The sequence below is a fragment of the Carassius auratus genome, chromosome 32, assembly GCF_003368295.1.
Source record: "Carassius auratus strain Wakin chromosome 32, ASM336829v1, whole genome shotgun sequence".
NCBI classification, from domain to species: domain Eukaryota; kingdom Metazoa; phylum Chordata; class Actinopteri; order Cypriniformes; family Cyprinidae; genus Carassius; species Carassius auratus.
The window spans coordinates 4,870,796-4,876,457 of record NC_039274.1 but is presented as its reverse complement, the minus strand read 5'-3'; the positions used below and the strand labels follow the sequence as shown (position 1 = coordinate 4,876,457).

The 5,662-nt window shown below is 38.4% G+C and overlaps 1 pseudogene; it reads right to left on the bottom strand.

The window, feature by feature from the left end:
- Positions 1-436: 436 nt before the first annotated feature.
- Positions 437-3,911, bottom strand: LOC113051408 (iroquois-class homeodomain protein irx-3-like; annotated as a pseudogene).
- Positions 3,912-5,662: the final 1,751 nt, after the last annotated feature.

Sequence of the window (5,662 nt, the reverse complement as noted above, 5' to 3'; positions counted from 1 at the left end):
ATCTCGAGAAATATAAATAGCCGAGATTACATTAACCATCTGTACAGAAGAAAATTGTTCAACTTTTTTGTGACTTTTCCTCTTCAAAGAACAAAATATTCAATTCTCATTACATTGAAATTGAGTTGTATGCTATTTCAACCCAATATAAATGAAATAATTATTCATTTCATATTGGTTGTTCCGCCTCGGTGGGGATAATCCTCTTCCATTAATATCCAAATGCGCGATTCAAGAAGGAGCTAATTACGGTTAAGTCCCCGAAATAGGAAAATACTTCAAATCCTCATTTTCAAACCTCATAACCTCGTGTTGACGTTTTCCATGCCTTTCAAAACACAGCCGGTAACCATTTCCAGAGAGAAAAGCATTACATTTCTAACACAATTTACAATATTAACACTTTTTTCTTTTCTTTTTTAAGGAAAAATGAAGCTGAAGTTGCAGCGGTTCGTTTATTAGCCAAAATATAGACTTTCTTGTACAATTTCGGATCACAAGTATATACATTTTCTTTACGTTATATACAAAACATTTCAACATCAAATCCTCACAGAGCTTTCAAAAGAAAATGGGGCTCACAGACTATTGGTCTGACAGTATTAACATCAGCCATGGTACACAGGACATGCTTACAATGTAAGGATACAGAAGTGAGTTATTTTTATTTTACATTCCTTACACGGGTAAAATTGAAAAGTAAAAGAGAGAAAAGCCTAGGAGGAAGAGAGGGCGGATGATAAAACCATGGCAGCTTCGAGTTGGTTCTGAGGCCTATTGCATATAGAAGGGAAGCATGAAAAACACGGGGCCAATACAAAACTAAATCTGCAAGCAAGTAGAGAACAAAGTTTTGAAATCAACATTCTGAAATATCGCATCGAAGCACTGGAGATTTATTGGTTTGACATTATGGGTTTATTATTGCACAAGCACAATATATAAATCATGTTTAAACCACGGTATACCAAGTACCCGAGTGCGTGACTAGACAGTCATGCATAATCATTAAGTGATATTCAAATGTAAAAAAAAAAAAAAAAATCATGGACAGGCAATGCTCTTACTGTATTTGAACAGGATGGAAGGATGTTTTTTAACAACTTTTTCTCTGCTTCCAAGGCACTAAATATTTCTGAAATAATAAAACCAGTAACAACAACAAGGAAATAAATAAAACAAATGCCAATTTATTATTATTATATTGTCATTATAAAAAATAAAATAAAATAAAATAAAAAATGAATATTTAAAAAAGATCTTACAGGCAGTTGTTGAGGGGAAAAAAGTTTGCGGCCTAGAAATATCAAACTTAGCACACACTAACACACCAAAGGCAACTGAAAGCCTTTCCCCATATACTCAATTGGACAGACTTTTGAGTATTAAAAAAAAAAAAAAAAAAAGACGAACAACAATAAGTACCCTCCAGTAGACATTTGCGTTTCAAGCGTATTTCTTTTTACTTGAATGTTTCACAGTAGTGATCAAATGAAAATGGATTCAGAGGGGAATAAGAATGGTGTGTTTCCAGTCTGACAGTACAGTCTTAATAGTGTCAATAAAAAGCATTAATCTCACGTCTCTGCGCGTCTCAGTGTGGGTGACATGTACCTTTGGCTGGGGACTCGGAGTTTTGACTCCTGTCCTCTGCTTGTCTGCTGTACAGCGCAAGGCCATTCGCCGAAGCCTGGTTACTGAGTCCTAAATAGTGGTTTGAGTTCAGCAAGGCGAGCTGGTGTGCGGTGAAACCCCGATTTGTCCAGCTCTGGATTTTCCCTACGGGACACGAAAGGAGTCTGTGAGGAGTGATGACGGTCTGAGCGGCGGATGCAGAGGAAGGAGATTTTCGTGGATTGTCTGGAGTTGTGGCAGTCTCTGCTAAAGACCAGATCTTAGGTTTTGGAGCCGGAGGTGGGTTGTTTTCTGAGGGCGGAGAGTTGATGATGGGCTGGTTGAGTTTGACCGGCTCGCTGTTGGCCTGTCCTAAGTTGTTGTGGTGGTGATGATGATGATGATTGTGATGGTGAAAGAGCTCTGCGCGATCGCAGTGAATCTCTTTACCGTCTTTCACCATAGCTTTGAACAACCTTTGCTCCGGTCCTTGTAAATCCTCATACCCGTCTGAAATTTCGGAATCGCTCCTGCCGTCCAGTTTCAAATCAGAATGCAGATCGTCCTGCTCGTCTAAATCGTCCTTATTCTCAATATTCTCCGTGTCAATATTTTCCAAATCGATTTCCTCCTCATCCTCGCGTTTGTCGCCGTCCTCTCCCTCGTGATCGCTGTTGTAAACATTTCCTTCTTCGTCTGTGCGACTCCGTGGGGCCCAGGTCATCTTGTTCTCCTTCTTTAGCCTCCTCCTGGCGTTGGCGAACCAGGTGGACACTTGAGTGAGGGTCATTTTAGTGATAATGGCCAGCATAATCTTTTCGCCTTTAGTGGGGTACGGGTTTTTCCGGTGCTCACTTAACCAGGCCTTGAGCGTGCTGGTGCTCTCCCTGGTGGCATTTTTGGGTCTGGAAGGGTCTCCGAACTGGTACTGACCATATGGGTAAAAAGCAGGATGATGGTGGGCAAATCCCGGATGCTGGACGCCCGGGCTGTCCTTCAGTTCATACTGTGCCCCCTTAAAACACAGAACACGGATCCAACATTAACGTGAATCACAATTATTTTTGGCCTGGCATATCCTATTAATATTATTTTTTTTATTTTATTTTTTACTCCCTTACAGTTCCTGTTCCTTGGTGTCATTGTTGTTGAATATACGAATTGCGTAGACGATTTTCAGTTTATGTGAGTTGTTTATTTATTTTAAATAGCCCCTGTTGACTGAAATCTTTAGTAGCCTGCATTTTATATAAATTATTCCAAATAAATTGATATGATGCAGCCACGTATATATATATATATATATATATATATATATATATATATATATATATATATATATATATATATATATATGTTTATTCTGTGTATGAGTGTATCATATTGTTTTATTCGTTAATACACGATAACAGTTGTTTAACTATTTTCATTTTTTGTAATTACAATCGCAAGCACTACACTTATTATTGTTATTATTATTATTATTATTTTACTTCTTTTATTATTATTATTATTATTATTATTATTATTATTATTATTATTATTATTATTATAATTATTATTTTTACTATTTTTACTTTATTTACCGAACGGAGTAAACAGCAAAGTTCTCCATTGTCTTGCAAAACTAGCATTCAGTAATGATTGGTATTGAATAATACACTAAAGTAAAGGATTCTTTAACAATTAAACAAAACAAAAAAAGTTTACTACATTTGAGTCTGAGAGAGAAAAACAGCATAAACATGAAATAAAACGATTACTCACCAGCTGGTTGAAAATGGAGAGATCGTTTGAATAAGGAAGAAAAGCTCCGTAGCTTTGTGCGGCAGCGAAAGGAGATCCGTACATAGTGGAGAGAACATTAGAGAGTGCTCCGGACGGGCTCAGGTCCGTCCCGGCCCGGACACTGCCTATCCCCTGCCTGTCCTGCGGATATATGGGTCGAATGTACTGATATCCCAACTGTGGGAAAGACATTGTTGTGGAGAAAGTCTGTTGGAGTCACAAAAAGCGGCGAATCGCCCTCTTGGTGCGCACCACGATATCCAATTTACAGTGAGTACAAAGTGTCAGGGAAGTCTATATTTCCTCCGAAAGAGCCAGTGTAAACGATCCGATTGCGCTTTCCTCCTTTACTTCCCTATTGATCTGAATGGGCTAAGGTCAGGTCCTTACAGATTGCTTTAGATTATTGGAACTCCTTTTTGTGATTGACATTTTTAGTCGTTCAGAAGCTCCTCCTATTTCTCAAGTCTCACCCCCACTTACAGAGCCTCTCCCTCCCTCTCTCTCCCCTCTCTCTCTCTTTCTCTCCCTCTCTCCCTCTCTCTCTCTCTGCTCCTGCTCTCGGTCTGGATAAGTCCTCTGACGTCGCCATTTCTTATTTGAATGAGTTTAAAATCTCATTTTATGGCTCGCCAATCATTTCATTTGTTATTTGTTTGACGCGTCCGCCCTTTTTCATTTTCTTGTTTTACTTCTCAAAAATATAGATCATCCACAAAATGGTAAATATTTTATTCTTGTTAAGACATTAACTTCACGCAGATATGTTGTGTCTTTTTACTCGCGTCTCCTCAACGTGAAACGAAGAGCTTTAAAGTTGAAACCGGAGAGCACATACGGAATGTTATAAAATAGCATACAAAAGGAAATTATTATGCGAAGAGCGTTTTTAGCGCCTCTAACACGGAACAACCCAATCGGGGTCTCCTGGCGCCTTTAGTGAAACATCAAAATACTGGCGTGCTACTGTTCGCCTTCAGTGTAAGTTGAGAAAAAAAAAGAAAAGAAAAAAAAAGCCTTAAGATTATTTCCTATTGTATATGCCCTATTGTGGATTTCTGCAAATTACAGTTTAGTACATTTTAATTTTTGAACTGTGGAACATTTATTATTATTATTATCACTAGTTACTACTAATACTACTAGTGTTATATATGATGTATGTATTTAAGCTGTCAGCCTTCAAGGCTTTTTTTTTTTTTTTTTTTTTTTTTTTTTTTTTTGACGTATTAAATTTTAATCGCAAATGTTTCAATTGCATTCATGTGTAAAAGCTTCTGTTCCTAAAAACATATTTTGGGTTATTAACCTACATGATTACTCTACAGATAGACAGATATCCGTTGAAAATATCTGATATAATCCGCACCCTTCTGTAAATAATAGCCTACGGATTAAAACAAAGGACAAAGATCACGATTGGAATTCCTTGAATCAATATATGAAAATATGCAGAAAACGTTTATAATCGTATTATGCTCCTATTCTAGTGCCTTCATATGTTTGCTAATCGCCTTCCAAACAACGGCACCGATTACTGCTTTAACGAGTTTCGTTTATTTGAATATAAGATGACTAAATCTCAATTTGTAATGAAAGATTATGGTGAATCAACTTCGTCTTGGATTTAATGTGATGTGGTTTCCCAGAACGCAGCGTTCCTCCTAAACCTTCCATCTGCTTTTTAAAGAGATAGTTATGGCATCCTAATATCTTGAATGTAATTTGTATTGGCTCTTTGCTTATTTAAGGACCCCCGGTTTTCCATGTTCTCCTTACCACGTGTCTGCTGTTTTGACGTCTAACAATGCAGGATTACGGGGGTTATTAATTAGAACAGCAGTCTGATGCCATTCAGAGCGGATGGTAATAACTACATAACCGTCAATAACACCCACCCGGACCTGCAGAGCTAACAAGAGCTCCCAGCCCACCCGGCTGACCCCACAGCACTGCGCCATCTGGGACAATGCAAAACACAGCTAGCCCTCTAGGTTTCAAACAGTCTGGCTTTATTTTGAGTCATATACCTGCAGGTATTTGCAATGATTTTGACGCAAACTAACCGTTTTGTAACCGCTGAAGTTGGAAGCACGGGGGGAAGGAAAAGTGTGGGTGCTGGAGTCCGCCCTGCAGCGCTCTGAATTCGGATGGACACGTGTCTCATCCCGGGACCTGTCAGGTTCTCAAAGTTTGCCTCTGATTTATTGGCCCAATCAAATACACATGCACTAACTTAACACTTTCACACTGACCCAGG